Raw genomic sequence first — 18,663 nt, 5'->3', positions numbered from 1 at the left:
GGGAAGGCCATTGCAATTAGTAAGCAGAGACAAAACCACTGCGCCACACATTTTTCCAAAACTGTGAAAATGTCCCACTGCTGTGAGCTTTGAACAAGGATTTTGAAATATCAAAAAATACCTGTTTATTCCTTGTTGGAATATTTAATATGAAGGCTTCGACTTGGTTTATGTTGCTCCTGGTATATATAAATTGTAGTCAGTTTGTGCATACATTCCTTTGGAGAAATATTTGCCACTTCTTTGTATCAGAAGTGTGCATGAATCCCCCAACAAACCAAAACCCAGCTGTGGGAAGCTGAAAGCAATATTTATGTAAATCTAAATAAATAATATATAAACATCATCCTACAGGAAGAGTGTGAAATCAATACCAAAAGATAATTCACCAACGTCTCTACTGTCTCTTAAGATAGATGGGAATGAACTTACCTTATAGGCAATCATAGTGTGCATTTTTTACGTTTTTTCTGATTGCTGCTGAAATTTCATTAGCATTTATTATTTTGTGTAATAATTTACCCAAGTTCTGTTTTATTATGTTGTGGTCACGCAGCTGAAAATCAATTTTTGAAATAAAATTAATGCAACCTGTGGTGGTTTTTTTGTGTTGTAAGTTATAATACTCAAAGCCCAGAGGCAAATTAGAATAACTGTTTTAATCAAACTTTATTCAGTCTATACAAACAAGCTACTTTAATTCAATCTGATTCCAGGGCTATTTTACTTGCCAGACTTCCCCAGCAAGGAATCAAAGAGGAACCATTACACCACGTGAATCCTGTATTGGACAGGTCTAATTCTGAGGTGGGACACTGTTACCTGATGAGTACTGAGAGTTATTATCCCTTCTGTGCATGACGCATACACCACCTTCCCTTGTGCTCTGAAACTGTAAATTTCACAGTTGGGCAAGATCAAACTTCATGGATGGGGAGGAAACAAAGTAAATGATACAATGATCAGTACAATGTGCTTTTTCAATATATAGTTTTATGGTAAATTATCTGGACACATCCTACTAGGGTTGATACAGTAACCTAGACCCCTGCCTGCCATCAGACCACTTTGCACTACTGCACCAACCCAAACTGGACTTTAAATTTACTAGTACTGGACATCCAGGAATCTCTCCAGATTTTGTAGCTTCTACACCGCTCTCAGAGAAACTGGCATAGAGGAAATAGCCATGGAACAGAGTATAGGACAGTGTTCCCCTGCATTTCAACCTTCTCCAGCTGCCGGTGGTACAGGCTGTGCTAACCTGCACCAGAGCTGCCTCAGGATCACAAGAGGGCAAAAGGCTTTTTTGAATGTCCCTCCTTCACAGCACTGTGTCCTCCTCACACAAAGATAAGGATCTGGCCTAGTGCCTTTCATATACATAGATTCTAAGGCCAGAAGGGATCGTTATGGTTATCTAGTCTGATCCTCTGCATAATACAGAATTTTGCCTGGAATCTGTACATTGAGCCTGGTACAATTTTATGAATTTGTTCAATAGCACATTTTCATTTGTGTCATCCCTGAAAACATTTGGAATGTCCCAATTAGAGGCTATCAGCCTGGATTCTGCAGATCTCTCCAAGTCATCCAGATGATTAGTGAGCATCAGCTTTTCACAAATCTTTGCTAGTTTCAAATTTATTACTACTAAGCACGTCCTAGGTATCAAGATTTTCTTTGCATGACAGTGCTGTATTAATGGTGTGACATAAAGGCACGCTGGTAAGAAACTTTGTGCTTTATTTTCTGGCATCAGTCACCTGGCTTGTGTCAAGGTGAAAAAGGTTAATGCTAAGTATACAATGGGAGATGTAGTCCAGGTGGGAAGTACAGTTCATAGAAGAGAATGGGGACAAGAGGCAAACAAACTACAACTCCCATGAGGCACTTGGATAGCATATCCAAAATGAAATATTTTGATTTTCAGGCATTTAGTTTTTTTATTATGAATCAAAATGTTCTGTAGAAAGCAGATGCTCTGTGGAAAAAAAATGTTTCATACACAACCCAATCTTCCATCAAACTACTTTCAATGAACATTTTTTTTAACCAGTCTTAATTTATAAATAGCCAGGTCACTTGACAAAGATCAGTATCCATTAGCTACCACTAGCTTTACTACTAGAGTTGGTTATTTTATTACAGTATTTGTTAGAAAAAATTTTTATCCTTCATTCCTGCTTATGATTCATTTTTCACCAATCCTAATTGCTAGAAATGCGCTCACTATTTGTAAGTCTCTGCCAATGGTTATTATCATGGACAATTTTTTAGCTAGCAATGGTTCACACACTGTTCACTTTGACTATTCCCTATTCATTAGTTGTAGTCTTAGCTGATAAATAAGTCATATGGTATTGTGTCTGCTCACTGACTGACTACAAAATGTTAAAAGAGGGGAATAATGAATAGCAGGCAAAAAACAAAAACAAAAACAAAAAACCCACCACCACCATTGCATCTCTAGTATAAATTTTCATATGGACAATCATGTATCCTAACATTCATGAACCTTTTTGGGATTTGCAAACGTTTTTGTGAATATAGAATTAGTCAAACAAATACCGGTGAACAAAGTAAAATATGACCCCATCTAAAACACAGAAAATTCACCAAAATGATTCACAAAAAGTTTTGAGTCACTTTGTGTTATTTAGTTGCATTTGTAACCAAATTCCACTATCCTCCTCCATCTTTTCTTTACCCCAACAGTTCCAGTTTTATGCCATGAAACCCTATAATGTTCTTTCAATAATTCAAGGGTGGGCCAGGAACTACCAATGTAAAGGATAGGAGATCTGTGGTACTGTTTCCCATATATGAGAATCTGTTTTCTGCATGGGTCAAATCTGAGCCTTTTGTTTTGTTAGGGGTGGTTGTTTTGTTGAGACTGGAAAATACTCTGCATAATTTTGGCTCAGTATATTACACTGAAAGTTCACAAGGTACAGATGAGGACCTTTTATAAACACTTGCCTTGCACAGAGATCTTCACATAATTGATGAACTGAGATTTGTATTTTAGAATAGTTATAAATTAAAAGAGAGTTTTCTGAGCCCCCTTCCAACAATTGCCAGAATTTGACCATCTCTTGGACTGTAATAGCACGAGTTTGTGTTGCTTTTTTGGCATACAATGTGTCCTATTTGATGTGGTGTGTATGAACACATGCCTCTGTTCTGGAAAAAGAAAAAATATAATTGTTTATGCTATTGCCAGCAGGAATATCATGTTATTACAGGGCTACAATGGGGTGATTTTCTGCTGGCTAAGAACACCTTGTTGCTTAAATGGGGAGCCACTAACATTCCACGTAGTACAGCTAGACCAAACTGATTATGGTCATCTACATAACTATCTTGACAGAAGATAGTTGCAGAAGTGAGTGGGGTTTGAGTTTTTGAGTTCATAGCTGAGTTCTTCTGTCCATTTTGACCTTTACTTAGGAGACCCCGCCCTGGATCATCATTAGTCAATGAAATTCTCCTCAAATGCATTTTCAAGTTCTCTCCTGATTACAAGATTATGTTTTTTTCAAAAACTTGCCTAACAGCAAAACCAAAGTCAGCTTGATACTGATTGGCCTATATAGTATCTGTTGCCAATTTGTTCATGTGTCCTCATGAGCACAGGGTCTGGATTTTTAACTGGTAATAGGCACTAAATATAGTTTTTTGTATTTGACAGCTGAATTTTTCTCCATAATATTAAAAACAAACAAAAAACAAAAAACCCAACAATGAGATGTCTTTATGTTACCTAGCTTAGATTGTAAACTCTGTCTGCCCTTCCCTCCCAGTTATGGCTTGATATGATTTTTCACTTAATGTCAAAAATTAGTAAGTAAGTGGGAAAGCAAATGCAATATTTATTTTTTTCCCAGTATACACTGGTTCTCACTGGGAGAAAAATAGTAAACTTGCGATTGTGAGTGTGGTATTATTTCATATTTGACTTTTAGAAAAGAAAGTCAATGTAATCAAACTAGGAAGACAAAAAGGTAAATTCTGAAAATGATGGAGAAACAAGGTAGCTACATTCAAAGTGATGGAATTAAGAAATGGCCAGATAACTGATCAGAAGGTGACAGATTTGACACCCTGGAAAAAAAAAACTACCAATCAAAACTAGGTTTACAAATTATGATTCAGGAGACAAAGCTGGCAAGCTGTTTGAATTAAGGAAAAGCAGATTGCTCCCAGAACCCATGCTAAAGGAGGGCAAAATTTAAAATGAGTTGCAAAAAAAAAAAAAAAAAAATTATATTCACACAATTTTATGAAGCATTAAGGGAGAAATTCTTGAATTCCATTTAAAGCTGAACTGCAAAGGAATAAAAAGTTGTATTTTTGCCCTTTTTTGCTCCTTTAGAATGTACAAAGAGAGATTTAATTTTCCCTCTAAAAACAGGGTGGGGCTATTTCACCATTTGACTGAAATTTTCATAATCTTTTTGAAAAATATGCTTTTGAAAAGCCCTGAGGGGATTTTTCCTGATTTAGGGATATGATCCAAGCTGGCCAGATCTGATTTTTTTGTAACTCCTGGGAAATAACTTTTCACATTTATGATGAATCACTTCCATCTGGTAGGCATACAGTTCCACAGACATAAATATTATCTGACATCTGACATCACACTAACCCTCGCCTTTATGTCACAGGTAAATTGTCCTTATAGTAAGAACTGCATCTTCCTTTTAGCATAGAATGTAGTTAATAAGCAAGCAGATCTGGTCACTTCTTTTTCAGTACATTGTTAAAATTGTAATTTGCTTAGATGTCACTTGTGAATTGGTCTTTTCAATACCCAGAATGGCTGCAACATTTAAACAGATTGAATTTACAAATTTTATACCCATCCTTTCTCTAGGCTTCAACGCTGGAGTTTAGGCAACGAATGGATATAAACCCAAATTACTTGTGTTATTTATTTTCTCCAATACTAATCTGTCTGTGAACAGATTTAAAAAAAATGAATTTATTTCCTTGAAATAAGGAAAACTGCAAAGTTAACACAATGAAAAGCAGAACATAAAATGAAAATAAACAGGAATTTCTAATGAGAAAGAGGCAGCAGCATCTCATTAGGAATAACGGCAGGACTCATTATTGTGGGGTGTGTGGTTTGGGTGCTTGGTTTTTTTTGTTGTGTTTTAGAGCAATTTCAAGTTGCTCTATGTGGATAAGCATGGCCTAAGAGGGTCTTTTTTTTTTTTTTTCCCCCCAGAGTGGTATGTGTGGAAATGTGAGCTGGTTTACAGAATTAATCATCTCATGCGAAGTTTGGAAAATCTCTACAGACTCAAATATAATCAGACCAGAATAAAACCATGTTGCTTGTAATAAAAAATGAGTAATTCTACTAACTGCAACTTTAGCTGATTAATAAATAATATCCTTTTAAAATTTCTTAGGTTTTTTTTTAGTAAATATCTGCACCTGTGCATTTGATGTATTTTCCTGTGTCTGCAGTCCTGATGGTTTATTTTTCAGTGTCAAGGATGAGCTACATCATCAACTTGGAGCCTGGGGCACATACCTGTTTCTTCGTGTAGTTGGTATCAACGCTTCCTGATAGGACTACATCATTCCTCATCTTTTCAGAGATGGAGAATGTTGACTGTGTACCTTAGTCCACTAATTCAGCTGGAAGCTTTTCCAATTTACTGTTAGAGGACAGATTGGAAGAACATGCTTACAAAAATGTACATCTTTCTCTAGTTGCCTACTTCATGGTCTCCTACCTGTTCAGGTTGAAAGTTCAGAAATGTTATCAGAAATGTTATGCTGTGACTTAAATAGCTTATAATAAGTGAGCACAAGTTTATTCAGGTACTATGAGGATACACTAGTTCTTCTGATATACCAGAAGGAACAGCAGTCAGGTAAGATCCTATCTAGCTATTACTGTGTTTTACTAAGACTGTTGTGTGGAGCTTTCAGTATGCATCCCTAAGTGGAAATAATGCAAGTGAAGAAGATCCTGTTGCACTGGAACCTTGAAACAGCAGTTCATAAAGGTGCCTATGCCTAATGGCAATGAATGAAGAAGTCCCATGATGAAATCAGGCCTACTCCCATGACATGGTGGTGGAGGAAGATCAGAATATATGCAGGATTGGGAAAGCAGAAAAAAAAATCAGTAATTCTCTCAATTGTTAATCCCAACTGCATAAGGACATCAGTACCTCAAGCAGCGCAGAGTTATTAGGCCAAGTGCTTGGGGAAGTGCAGAGTAGGGTGACTAGATATCAAGTGTGAAAAATCAGGAAGGGGTGGAGGTAATAGATGCCTATACAAGACAAAGCCCTGAATATTGGGACTGTCCCTATAAAATAAGGACATCTGGTCGCCTGAGTGCAGAGGCTGCTATCAAGTTATTCCCTTGAGGAGCAACTCACTGAAAAGCGATCAAGAGGAGTGATAAGTATAAGGAGTCATAACTCCACTCCTCCACCTCCTTGTGTGCCAGCAATGTGACAAGTTACCTCTTAAAAGACTGTTCAAAATAATTCTCCCTGTAAATGCAGCTGGGGAGCTTCAGGAGGCATGGTGCCTCTGTGCCTGTCTCAATGGTAGTGCAGTTGTACCGGGTTGTACCATAAAGGCACGATGTAGCCCTGAATGAGGTAGGGGCCCATGGGAAAAATATTAAGTGATCATATCATTAAAGACTATTTGGTAATGCATATGCACACGAAGGCAGAATGAGTACATTTTTATTGGAGTACTGCCGCATAGACCTTCACAGATCATACGCCACATGCACATACACATTAACTGGAAAATTTCACTCAATTTTCCTCATTTATACCTAAGGAACAGCTGTAGGTTATCGTATTTGAAAATCTGCATGTTGAATGATAAATTTGTGGAGCTGTTCAGAAAAAAGGGATTTTTCCACAACATTTGTCCTGGGAAAAATCCCCTTTTCCAACTTCCTTATTGAGAAATTCTGTTTTTTTCTGCACAAAACATCAAAAATGTGGCAAAATAGTAGATTCCCCCCTTTTTTCCCACACTTTCCAGCTATAGTACAGTGTGCTCGCATTGTACCATCATATCTTATGATGCCAAAATTAGTCTAAAGGCACAATTCTAAGCCACTTTCACCAATGGAATCTTATAAACAATGTTAAAATGTATTATACCACTATCTGCTAATGAGCACAGACTAATGCGTGTTCTCATTATAGATACCAAAAATATGGCATGTATGAGGACATATTTCACATGTTCTATCCAAAAGTTCTGGCTGTAGTAATAGCATAGTAATATATTAAAATACTATCAATTTGTTATAATGCCATATATTCAGGGAACCAATAATGGTGATTAGTAATATGAGCATACAGTGGCATTCTTTTGAAACTATATTATGGCAACTAATGTAAAGGAACAAAAGCACGGCTAGATTTTAACATTACACATGGTCTAGCAGTCATTCAGACATTTATTTAAAATTAGATAAAATCTCATTATTACTTCACCGGATTCTGCAGTTCTGAAATTCAAAATTCTGAAAATTTTGTCCCGATTGATGATTTTGGGAAGTTCATACATCATACCAATAGCTTAATTTCCTTTGATATCAGTTCAGAAACAAATATCTTAGTGACATCATCTGTAAACATAAAGAACACCAAGAGATTTTGATATGGTGCTGACATTAAATATTTCACATATAAATCTTGCCAAGAACCTTTCAGATAATTCTTTGGGGAAGCAAGCATTGGGGGATAAGGGGTATATCAAACAAAAGGCAAAGTTCCACAAAGCTGAGTGGAACTTAGAGCTGGAGCTTTATGAATAATTGATTTTTATTTTATTTTTTGGGGGTTCAGTGACCAAACTGAAAAATGAAATTATTTTTAATTGCTTGGTGGCAACATTTTTGGTAGACTTTTCGGATTTATTTTTTGGTTTTGCTTCTGTTTTTATTTTTCTGGCATGAATTCACAAAATACATTTTCCTGTGGGGGGAAAAAAAGTTTTGTCTGAACATTTTGTTCAGCTCTACTTAGACCCAGCTCCAACTTCAGTTCGACTCCAACTTGAACTCGATGGCAGTCTTTCCCCTGACTTTAATGAGAGCTGGATCAGGGCATCAAATACCACCATGACTGGCTTTACATATAAACTTAAGCTGTAGAGCTAATATGAACTATAAGACAATGGATAGATTTGTGATCAACTTTTTTATTAAAATACATCAGAATCAAGTGAGATAATGAGCATCTATTTTTTGTACCTGAATCAGATCAGAAAAGCAATCTACTTGCTCATCACTCTTTTTCATGTATTGAATGCTTTCAATATACACCGCTCATTATAGATTGGCAGCATGCTAGGAAATAAGCATGTGTTACACACAGACAGATGTTATTTTATAGAGTGTCATTCAGTCTAATGGGACTGGATTTTGCCACTTAAACTGTATCCCAATTACCCATTACCTGTTTGTATACTTGGGGAGCAGAAAAATATCGACTATGCACTGTACCAATTATCTGAGGAGATATGATTCCAAAATTTGCTGTGGTGGGAGGCTTATCTACAAGCAGTAACATCCATTTTAACCCAAATTAATAATCAATGTTGACAGTTCTGATTCTTTTAATTGAACGGGGATGCCCCCTGTTATGCTCTTTGGTAACTCTATCCTTGAGGCTCATGAAGATTCCTCTGCAAATGTACAGGATATTAAGATATATAGAGCAGAAGGATGCAAGATATTCTGATGATATGGGTGGTTGTTTTTTTCACAGCCCTTGTGCTGCCTGCAATGTCAATCATTGCTGTGCCGCAGATTGTCCAAACATGCGAACAGCCCTTGTATTCAACAAATTTCCTGCCTTGATTTTGACCCCGTACTGTAGAAGCAAATGTCATTTTTTTGCCTTCTTCATATAGCACAAACAACATTACGTATACATACATACATACACTTCACAGAGTTTACCCTATTTGGGATAAAATATCCAAACACCAGGAACTATGAAGGGATCCAATATTCAGTCTTCTAGGCCAGATTACTGTCACTAAAATGATAGTTTTGCCAATTTGCCTATATCCTGTTGTGATGCTGCATATAAATGCATAGGAGGTTCTCTAGAACATGTAATGACACTGTAATCAGACTTATGAGGAAAAGCACATGATCATGGATACAGTGAGTGATCTAAGCAAGGTAGAAGGTAGCCCACAGAAACATTAAGGATTCTGAGGCAAGCATTCTGGGTCATGATTAGCTCTGTTTCCCCAAATATACCCATCACAACAGATCTATAATTCTGGGTCCTTGCTCATAGCACATAAATAGGGGAGAACTTCCATGGGCCCGTTAAAGGCCTGACCCAGTAGAGACATTTTGAGCTACCCCAACAGAATAACCAATGCACTCCCTAGTGCATCAAAGAATCAGTTCCATTCTAGCAGTGAATGACAATGGAGTTCTTCCTGCTCAATTCACTGTCACAGCAATGCTGAACTTTTGGCTCGACTGAGCAGAACTTCATAAAAAACTAGCTGTTTTCACAGATTTAATATCTTTTCCTAGTGCGTGTAATTAAGTTAGTGCCTCTTACTAGTCAATAACATTTTATTTTTCTCTGTGGGGTCCCCAAAGGTTCTTTTGGTGCTGGAAAAGAGTAGAGGTCTATTCCATGAGGGGCTCTCCTTTGTCTGTGTGGGTTTTTAAGCCAATTTGATTGTACTTTTGTTTTCTGGGACCTTTTAAAAACTCTAACAGAACCAAGATATAAAAGAGGTAATAGCCCACTAGCTTCAAGTAATGTCCCAAATGCAGCCTATTAAGAACTGCACTCAGGCACCCTGTGTAGTACATAAAAACAGCTTTATTAAACCTATGAATTTATGAACAATGCTGCCTATTATATGCCAGTAGATGGAGCTCTTTATATTAGCTGTCCACAGATATTAAGCTATAACTATCATTCATACAGAACACTAATAACAGAGCCATTTATATCCCTTGGTGAAAAGAATAGACTATTGTACACTTTGAGGCAGGATCTTGTATTATTTATCTGCGGGCTTTATATCCAGATTTTGCCACACACCTACAGGTACAGGGGCAACATCTGGGAATGAGTACCTGAAATATAGTGTCCTCCCCAGTGTTTTCTATAAAGCTAGCCTGAAAAACCATGGAGGTTATGCTTACAGATATCCAGATGTGAGCATTCCAGATGGCGTGAAAACTGAATCAGTGCATGTTGAACTGAGTCAGTTGCAACTGGATAAACTCAGCAGCACCTGCAAGATGGACAGCCACATCAGAAGATAGGTTCTTCAAGGTTTCAATATCCTTAGTATGTCTATCCTGGCAGTATTCATCTCTAAACTATAGTCATACTTGTCAAAACATTTCTCATCAATTGCATTTTGTTCTTATGTACTTATGTAAGGATACAATTTGTAGTCTAAGAGCAGAGAACAACAGCATGCTCCATGAGTAGGAATTGGTCTCTCTCTCTCTCTCGGGAGCAAATCCTCAGGAAAGGGAAGAGAAAGGATGGAGCAATGCTAGTACCTGTCAATGACACTGGCCAATACCACCTGCTTCAGAGGAAGGTCAAGAGATCCTACAGTAGGCAGTTATGAGATAATTACCGCCTAACGCCCAACAGTAGAGATTAGCTTGAGTCTTGGAGCCTGAGGATGTATATCCCTTTCAAAAATCTTGTTTATTCTTTTAAAATTTACTGTTTATACATCTGTGCACAGTGAGCCGCATCAGGAACGATACTGTTTCTCTTCACAATCCCCTTGAAGCAGTGCTATTCTGTACTGCCCCTTCCATAGGACTTAGTGTCAACTACACAGTCTAGCCCAGAATTACCTTTATTCCAAGACTGAATTTTGAACGGCACAGTTGAATATACATTTACAGAGGTCCTCCACCCCCACCTTGAATACAAGAGGATCACCCACTGATGGAATGCCCTCTGGCATATAAGAGTCTATGTAATGGATTCTGTGCTAATTTTTCCCCCACCCCACCCCATGTCTCTCACTTTCTTCCTCCCCTTCTCCTGCCACACATACATCCCTGAAGAGCAAAGCGGGGCATGGAAAAGGGGGAATGGCCAGGGTTCCTTGCATCAGCTGCTGTAAAGGACCCTTGGGGCCATTGGTAGCCCCCCCTCCACCACCAATTTAAAGCAGCCTTCTGGCTTGTCAAACTCATGCAGGGGGCTGGCCCAGTACACAGGTACAAATGTTTTTTCTTCATCCGCAGCTGAGATACTGGGCCAAAATTTGAAACTGGAGCCATTTATGTGGATTAAGTGTATAAATCAACGAACCAGAGAGCCAAAGCCAGTACTACATGGTGTATGTTACTAAGCAACACAATGTGCATTTCAGATTCACCTATCCCAAAGGCTTTTTTCAGATAGCAATAGGAGAGGCCTACACTTTGTTTCTGCAATGATGAGCAGGCCATATATAACATGTATAAAATCTCAATATCCTCAAGCAATTCACAAGGATTCTTTATTTGTGCATATTGGGATTATGCTGGTATTGCCTTGAACACAATTGATCTCCACTCTTTGCCCTTCAACTACATTAAAATAGCTACTAATTCAACCTGTGACATTTGTTGACATTTTTATTGGTAACATGACATGAGAATATTGAAGTGCAGATGCTGTGCTAAACATCTCTAATGTTCTGAAATTTTTTTCTCATGTACCTCTGTCCATTGCTACTCTGTCACTTTCAGTAATAACTTTTGTGCATTTTGTGTTTCTTCTGACAGATTATGGATAAATGTACACAAATAATTTACCCTTCCAAGAACATGTTGCAAATGCATTTTGTTAGTGGGGGCTAGATATTTTTAGCACCGCTGCTTTTTTCTATGCTCTGGTTTAATTCCATTGAAAGCCATCATTTCTTGCAGGTATAACAACTCCTGTTTTTTAAACAAACATTTTCCTGTTTAGTTGAAGCCCTTTTGCACAAACAACTTCTAAATCATACTCCCTCTTAGTCATTCCCCAAAGCAAAATATTGAGGCAAATTCTGCTCCCTATTACATGGCAGTTAATCCAAAATAACTCATCGATCACTATCCAAATGTACACCAGTGTAAGTGAGAGCAGAATTTGGTCCTGCATAGTACAAATTGGAAAATACTGCTGTTTTTTTCTGGAGGAACAACTTCTGTTTTCTCCTGAAAGAAGTGTGGTGTCAGCTTATGAAAACCTTCACATGCAGAACTGATCAGAAACGACAAATGTGTGAAGCGATGTTTGAACTGATACAAATGGCGATGACCCGCTCCTCTTCATTCTAAGCTCCAACTTTTCCTCAGTGGTTCCCCCTCCCTCCCTTTTTTTTTTCTTTTAGCAGCAGTGAGAACTAAGGGCATGGCATGCCCACTACATACACATTCTGCCACAGTCTGTAAGTCCTGGTAAAAAGCAGCATCTCTCCAAAAGACATATTACATGTGCACAGCCAAAATCCAGCAGAGCCAGCCAATATTTTTAAATACTTTGTGCCACTGACACGTTTCATGTCTTGTAGGTAAATGATAATGTTCGCTGCAAATCTGTTTGTTCAGTTCTTTGGGATTTAAGCACAGGTAAAGTAGCCACCCTTTTATTATTATTATTCCTTTTTTCTTTACAGTCACAAGCAAATGAGTCGCTTGGCACATTCTCCTACTTTCTGGATCTTTTCTGTTTTTACCTGTCTATCTCCAGTGGCTTTTTTGGCAGGAAGACACTGCTGCCTGTGCATTTTATTCCAGCTTTATTTTGTGTCACTGGAAAACATCTCATTTCCTTAAAAAGCCTCATGAAATTCTGCCAACAAATTCTCTGTGTTACTTGTTTTTTTCCCCAGTGTTTGTATTGTGAACCCACTTAACGAACATTAGCAGTCCATATGCACCCAGTGGGTGACTATCTGATACTATAGCAAAGAGCAGTTTACTCACTTTGACTCCACTGCATTTTGATCAAGTCCTTTCCTGTTAAATCAGGCTTTCCTTTATGGTATTGTAACAGCCCTCCCTCTCGTCTTGGATAAGCTTGAACCTGACTCCATGCAAACACCACTGTATGGACATTTAGTAATGCTGGTAGATGTAGCAACCATGCTACAAGTTCTGGAGGCCCATGCTGTAGGCATTCTAATGAGAAGAGCCACATGCCAGTCACGTCCATCTAACACTCTATGGACTGACCCAAAAATGACACTCACAATCAGGGATCACAAAATGTAAAGCATCTTTATTCCCCGTCTGGCTGAGACACAGCAAAAGATATAGGTTAGTTAGGATGCAGGGTACTTCAATTAAAGGGGTTACACTAAACATCATTAAACAGTGAATAACGTGAGGGCATCCACATAAATAGCAAGACTAATAGTTCACAGGTTTCTATGCCCTACGGCCTCACATGCTCCTACTGATATCTCTGGGTAACTCCCACTGTAATCCTCAGGAGGGTAAGAAATTAAGTGAATACAAAGGCTCTATCTACAGGTTTTTTAACCATCCTATAGCATTTTGTAGCAGAGACATGACTCTATTAAATTTCATAGGATGATTCAAACAAACCTGTAGAAATTTTATCATTTTGTCTTAGACTATGTAGGCATTCATAAGGGGGAAGATGTTAATAAAGAAAAATTAAGGGAAAATATCAGGGGAAAAACTTCCTGATGGTGAGCTCCCAGCCCAAAGGATGAGGTAGAAGGCTTAGAATATGTAAAAATAAACTGGCCAAGATGTAAGTAAATGTACAATAGGGAACAATCCTGCAATGTCAGTGAGAGGGACAACATGAGACCTGCCACACTGTCTTTTCCTTCTGTAACTTCTCTGATTACTTAAAGCTTCAGAATACACTTTGTCCACAAGTTTGGTTGGGAAGTACATGGAATGGCCTGAATGTATGCCCTCAAGCAACTGAGGAGTACAAGTGTGATGGCTGGCAATTTGGCCAACACACTAGGGATTGAATCAGGAGCCTCCTACAGCTAAAAGCATGAGCAACTATAGCTTGAGCTAAAGAGCCAGATTTCTGTTACAGACTTCTCTCTCCTGACTGAGCACAAAAGGGGACCTGTGACACACACTCACCATGGGTTATGTAAGTCACACGAGGAAAACAAAGCAACCTCAAATTACACTCTGAACATTCATCCTTTTATTAGTCAAATGCACTTCCCTTAGACCCAGCAAGACAAGAACTGATATGAAACTATTTCCCCTTACACTAGAGTGAAGTAAGCATCTTAATGTGCGTCACAAGCAAAGATTTAGTGCAAGTTCTAAAATTAAAAAGGTGGTTCAGAGAAACATGAACAATTTTCCATGAGTACACAAAACCTCTCTTTTTTTAAATCAAGAGATTGGTTTGCAAAATGTCTGCTTATCAGCAACAGAGAATGAAACAGCTTCTTTATCTGTGGACTAGGTGATACTGGAAAACAAAACATGAATGGGATTCTTTTTTAGTACTTTAACTGTTCAATTTATGCCTGACCTAAAACTTGATGAGTAGGACAGTGATTTCTCATATTGATTTATTCAGTGCTTTTAGGGAAACAGCCAATCTGAACACCAGCCTCACTTCATCTGAGCTTCCCTTAAATTTACAACACATTGTAAGAAACAGAAAGTCATGGACTAATGGAAAATTTCCTATCCAAATAAAAGACTTCACTGTAGATCTAGTGCAGTCGGAGCTGTGATCTGTTATATTTCTAGTACATTTTAACATTGTCTGGATGTATTTTTTTGAAAAAGCATGGAAAAATAGTAGCTTGATTTTTGATAGTCTCATACCCTGTACAACCAAACAGTTTAATGGAGGCACAGGTGCTTTCATACTGTGATGCCATAACTTGGATCCCTCAAATGGATTTTGCTGTCAGCCTGAACAAAATTATGGAATAACTACATTGTAATGAGGTGGCCATTCATGCATTTAGTGAAAGAAATTCTTCCTATATGAGCTGGCAACGGGAAAATGAGCTAGATGTTCACCCTACTGTGATGAGAGAAAATTGGCCACTTCGCAAACTGCTTCGCTTTCAAACTAGACCACTTTAGCAGTCCCAGTGCACCAGGGGAGTGTGCATGAACACAATGAGAGAGGTTATCATGTCACTAACCATACACTACTTTTTAAAAAATGTAATTATTCTTTGTGAATTATTTAAAATTTTTAAAAGCAAAACAGACTGGGGGCTCCTTGATAGAGGCCCTTTGCTCTGCTGCACCCAGCCCAAGGAAAGAGTTTTTTGACAGGAAAAGAGCAGCAAATATTTAAGCCCTAGGCTTGCCTAAAGAGGCATCCCAGGAGCAGCTATTTTAGGAACTGTTAAGAGCTGGTCCTCCAGCAGCTAGAAAGGCTGGGGACTAGTTGCCACCAGTCAAGACTCAGCAGGCCAAAGTAAAAGGTGATGCCTGGGGTTAGCAAGATGGCTCCTGGCTGGAGCTAATGGATTGAAGAGGGACGTTCCCTAAGTCACAGCCAAAAGAACTGGGCTGGGCCATCCCTGGCTCCCTTTCTGGTCATAGATGAGGGTAGGAGTTTGGGAGGAATCCTGCTGAATTAAATCATAGAATTATAGAAGATTAGGGATAGACGGGACCTCAGGAGGTCATCTAGTCCAACCCCCTGCTCAAAGCAGGACCAACCCCAACTAAATATCCCAGCCAGGGCTTTGTCAAGCCAAACCTTAGAGGTTTTTAAGGATGGAGATCCCACCACCTCCCTAGGTAACCCATTCCAGTGCTTCACCACCTTCCTAGTAAAAAACTTTTTCCTAATATCCAACCTAGACCTCCCCCACTGCAACTTGAGACCATTGCTCCTTGTTCTGCCATCTACTACCACTGAGAACAGCCTAGCTCCATCCTCCCTGGAACCCCCTTTCAGGTAGTTAAAGGCTGTTATCAAATCCCCCCTCATTCTTCTCTTCTGCAGGCTAAACAAGCCTAGTTTCCTCCACTTCTCCTCATGAGTCATATGCTCCAGCCCCCTAATCATTTCTGTTGCCCTCCGCTGGCCTCTTTCCAGTTTGTCCACAACCTTTCTGTAGTGGGAGGCCCAAAACTGGACACAATACTCCAAATGACGCCTCACCAGTGCCGAATAGAGGGGAATAATCACTTCTCTCGATCTGCTGGCAATGCTCCTACTAATGCAGCCCAATATGCTATTAGCCTTCTTGGTAATAAGGGCATGCTGTTGACTTATATCCAGCTTCTTTTCCACTGTAACCCCCAGGTCCTTTTCTGCCGAACTGCTGCCTAGCCAGTCGGTCCCCAGTCTGTAGCAGTGCATGGGATTCTTCCATCCTAAGTGCAGGACTCTGCACTCGTCCTTGTTGAACCTCATCAGATTTCTTTTGACCCAATCCTCTAATTTTTCTAGGTCATTCTGTATCCTATCCCTACCCTCCATCTTATCTACTACTCCCCCCATCTGAGTGTCATCCGCAAACTTGCTGAGGGTGCAATCCATCCCATCCTCCAGATCATTAATGAAGATGTTGAACAAAACTGACCCCTGGGGCATTCCTCTTCTTATTGGCTGCCAACTAGACATCAAACTCTTGATCACTACCTGTTGAGCCTGGTGATCTAGCCAGCTTCCTATCCATCTTATAGTCCATTTATCCAACCCATAGTTCTTTAACTTGCTGATAAGAATACTGTGGGAAATTGTATCATAAGCTTTGCTAAGTCAAGGTATATCATGTCCACCACTTTCCCCACCTCCACAGAGTCAGTCATCTCATCACAGAAGGCAATCAGGTGGGTCAGACATGACTTGCCCTTGGTGAATCCATGCTGGCTGTTTCTGATCACCTTCCTCTCTTCCAAGTGCCTCACAATGGATTCCTTGAGAACCAGCTCCATGATTTTTCCAGGGACTGAACTGAGGACTTCCCCCAGTCACCACAAGTTTTCAAACATAATGGCCAATGGCTCTGCAATCCCATCAGCCAACTCTCTCAGCACCCTTGGATGCATTGCAATAATTCCTGAAAGGGAGTTAAGTCCCAGGTGGGTAAGCAATTATTTTAGTTATAATTGATCCCGAAGGGCAAGGAACTCTTTCTATTTGAGTTTGTTGTACTCTGGAAGGGGTTTAGACAGTGTGAGCCAGCCAGAAGGCTGAGCCACAGAGAACAACTGCTAGCTCACAGGAAGCTGAGGGAGTTGAAGAAAACAGCAGTGCCATACATGGGCACAGGAGGCACTCAAAGAAGTGAGGGCAATCCACCACACAGCTATATGTCCAAGTCTTTTTAATGCCAGTTTTCAGGAGTCTTCTATACATGCTACATCAGTGGAAGTAGTTGAGCTGGATTCTCTCCTGAAGCTGGGGGAAAGAGGAGGTACCTAGGAGATGGCTCAAGCTCTCTGAATCTCAAGGCCATCTGTAGCCCTCAAAAGAGTTAGAGCCACTTCCAGGCAGCTTTTAGTTTCACCACTGATACTTAGTCCTTAGTGGACCTCAAACCAGTGCAGGGTTGCTTTGACATGCCCCTTTCTAATGTATCAGCAGGTGCAGGAGCCAACACCCTTTCACCTGCAGGCAATTCCACTCCAAAAGAGCCATTTTCCAGCCTCTTTGTGCCTCCTGAGTGGTGCAAAGGTGCTGGACCTAACTAGAGTTTGCAGCCCATTGTGTTCGAATTGGATTATTCCAATATTCTCTATGGGCAGCTGCATTTGAAGACTACTGCAGAACTCCAGCTGGTTTTGCATGTGGAAGCCCCCGTTTTAGTGCTATCTTCCATGAGAAGTGCATTTGTTATAATGCACGCTGGTTACCAGCTGGCAGGTGTTGGTTTGACATATCTCTCTGATGGTTTGAGTATTGGGTGCATAGAGACTACCTCTCATTCTGTAAGATACAGCAATCGATGAGATCTGTACATTACAGATAACAAAGATACTTTGAGATAACAAAGGCCACAGTTGCACTGGCGTGCTGATGAAAAAGCCTTCACATTGGAGGGACCGTCAGTGGAGGTACTCAGTCTGCTCTTTGGTCCAAGAAGCTGAATGTGCTGGGCTGCAAGCAATGCTTAATTTGCTCAGCCCTGGAAACCCTAGGCTTAGCAGTTCTTAACCTCAGCACCTCTTGGCTTGCTGAATCAGTTGTGAAATTAAAAAAAAATTGCTTGAGCCCTGGCACCTAATTGCTTGAGCCTTGGCACGTCTTTCATTACAAATGAAGCACAGGCTGCAAGGCATGGTGCAATGTTTATCTCATATCGCAGGCTTCTCCCAAAGGGGTTGGCTGAATGGGATTAAGGGCCTAGTGGGGAAGAATTGTTCATTTTAACAGGTTAGAACCATTCTGATTGGGGAACCAGGCCAGATGGATTTTTATAAATTGTTCATGCATGCGCCTGGAGTTCTAAGCTGAACATGATTCACAGGAGAAGTCTGTACATAGAAGTGAGTGAATGAGAGCACATTTCCTATTCTTTCTGGCCTCTTAGCATGGTTTTGTATGGCAATGAAGTAGTGGTCTTTTGCCCCAGCCTGCTATGGAGCTAGTTAGCATCCAGCCCAACTACTGGGACTAAGGATTTGGGACATAGTCAGATGTTTCACAAACTACTAAACTCTCTGAATCT

The sequence above is a fragment of the Emydura macquarii genome, unplaced genomic scaffold (genome assembly GCF_026122565.2).
Source record: "Emydura macquarii macquarii isolate MOO-44397 ecotype Brisbane River unplaced genomic scaffold, CSIRO-AGI_Emac_v2 contig_2457, whole genome shotgun sequence".
NCBI classification, from domain to species: domain Eukaryota; kingdom Metazoa; phylum Chordata; order Testudines; family Chelidae; genus Emydura; species Emydura macquarii.
The sequence above is the reverse complement of the archived record's forward strand: the minus strand, read 5'-3'. Positions refer to the sequence as shown.